The sequence below is a fragment of the Apodemus sylvaticus genome, chromosome 5 (genome assembly GCF_947179515.1).
Source record: "Apodemus sylvaticus chromosome 5, mApoSyl1.1, whole genome shotgun sequence".
Classification (NCBI taxonomy): Eukaryota; Metazoa; Chordata; class Mammalia; order Rodentia; family Muridae; genus Apodemus; species Apodemus sylvaticus.
In genome coordinates, this window is record NC_067476.1 from 45,391,065 (window position 1) to 45,393,389 (window position 2,325).

Consider the following 2,325-nt stretch of genomic DNA (forward strand, 5'->3'; position numbering starts at 1 on the left):
CTGTCGCTGCCGCTGCTCCACTCCTTTGCTGACATCAGAACCAACTTCTTCAGGATTCCAGTGTAAGGTGAGAACCAGCAGCTCCCTGAGAATTCTTCAGGCTTTCAGCCCCAGACTGAGACTGCGGGAGCCATCCAGCCTCATGAATTGTTGAGCTTCCAGGGGCATATCCAACGTGGTCAATCCAATAAATAAATAAATAAGTTCAGTTTATCCAATATATCCAAGAAATCCCCTCTTAGTATATATTCATTCCATCAGTTCTGTTTCCTTATAGCACCCGGACTAAATAGACACACACACATCCACACAGTAGAGAAAGCATGATAGTGCTCATCCCCAAGGCAGGAATGTAAGGGGTGTTACATTCCATTGAGATTGGGGAGCAAAGAGTTTGAATCAGAACCCAGTGTGGACTAAAGCCCTTTAGAAGTGATAAGCTACTGTGTCTACCTGAAACCCACCTCCTAAAGATTGCACAACCTCCATTGGGAGGACGGTGCTACCCATGACCCAGGCACCAAACATTTAAACACACAAGCTCCTGACTTCAAATGTTTTGACTTCAAATCATAACATTCAGGACCTAGCCCCCATAGGCTACTGGCCATGCCCTACTACAAAATACGTTCAGTCCAACTTCACAACATTCTAACAATATTCAAAAGTCTGAAGTCTCTTTTGAGACACATGAAAACTTTTATTTATGTGCACATGGAAAGCCAAATAGTATATAACAGTACTGAGTAATCATTCCATTTCTAAAGTGGAGAAAATTTAGACCTATAAAACAGCTGTATTTCAATTTGGACACAGGAGTGTGTCCAGCAACCTGGATTTTCATTGACTCAAGATGCAGTCAAGTTGACAGCTGAGTTTAGCCATCACACAATTTTATTAAACCACAAGACACACTGAGCCCCTTTTCCCATATAGGAATATGTTGTTATCGTATGGGAGGTATCAGTTAGTCTCTTACAGTGACATGGAAAGTCACACCCTTACACTGTTACATGAACTTTTTGGCTCTCTGTTCCTCCCTGTTCCAGAGACAGCTGCATCTTGTGCAGTGCCAGCCTTGTCCCTGAGTCAAGATGGTGATGGGCAGTGTGAACGGATTTGGCTGTATCGGATGCCTGGTTACCAGGGCTGCCTTCTGCTCTGCACTTGACAAAGTGGAGATTGTTACCATCAGCAGCCCCTTCATTGACCTCAACTACACGGGTTACATGTTCTAGTCTGACTCCACCCATGGCAAATTCAACGGCACAGTCAAGGCTAAGAATGGGAAGCTTGTCATCAAGGGGAAGCCCATCACCATCTTCCAGGAGCGGCATCCCACCAACATCAAATGGGGGGTGATGCTGGTGCTAACTATGTTGTGGAATCTACTGGCATCTTCGCCACCATGGAGAAGGCGGGCCCACTTGAAGGGTGTGGCCAAAAGGGTCATCATCCACCCCTTCTGCTGATGGCCCCATGTTTGTGATGGGTGTGAACCAGGAGAAATATGACAATTCACTCAAGATTATCAGAAATGCATCCTGTTCCGCCAACTGCTTAGTGCCCCCTGGCCAAGGTCATCCACGACAACTTTGGCATCGTGGAAGGGCTCATGATCACTGTCCATGCCAGCACTGCCACCCAGAAGACTGTGGATGGCCCCTCTGGGAAGCTGTGGTGTGATTGTCGTGGGGCTTCTCAGAACATCATCCCTGCATCCACTATTGCTGCTAAGGTTGTGGGCAAGGTCATCCCAGAGCTGAACAGGAAGCTAACTGGCATGGCCTTCCGTGTTCCTACCCCCATGTATCCACTGTGCATCTGACATGCCACCTGGAGAAACCTGCCAGGTATGGTGACATCAAGAAGGTAGTGAAACAGGGCCCACTAAGGGGCATCCTGGGCTACACTGAAGACCAGGTTGTCTCCTTCGATTTCAACAGCAGCTCCCACTCTTCCACCTTTGATGCTGGGGCTGGCATTGCTCTCAATGACAACGTTGTAAAGCTCATTTCCTAGTATAAGAATGAATATGGAGCAGGGTGGTAGACCTCATGGCTTACATGGTTTCCAAGGAGTAAGAAGCCCTGGACCGCCTACCCCAGCAAGGACACTGAGAGCAAGAGAAAGGCCCTCAAGAGCCTTTCTCAAAGAGCAAGAAGGAGTCCCTGTCCCAACTCAGCCCCCAACACTGAACATTTCCCTTACAATTTCCATCCCAGACCCCCCCCCATAATAACAGGAGGGGCCCCAGGGAGCCTCCCTACTCTCTTGAATACCATCAATAAAGTTTGCTGCACTCCCTCTCAAAAAAACAAAAAT

The 2,325-nt window shown here is 47.6% G+C and overlaps 1 pseudogene; it reads left to right on the forward strand.

Moving 5' to 3' along the window:
- The first annotated feature begins 1,094 nt into the window (after nt 1-1,094).
- Nucleotides 1,095-2,022, forward strand: LOC127684181 (glyceraldehyde-3-phosphate dehydrogenase-like; annotated as a pseudogene).
- The last annotated feature ends 303 nt before the right edge of the window (nt 2,023-2,325 follow it).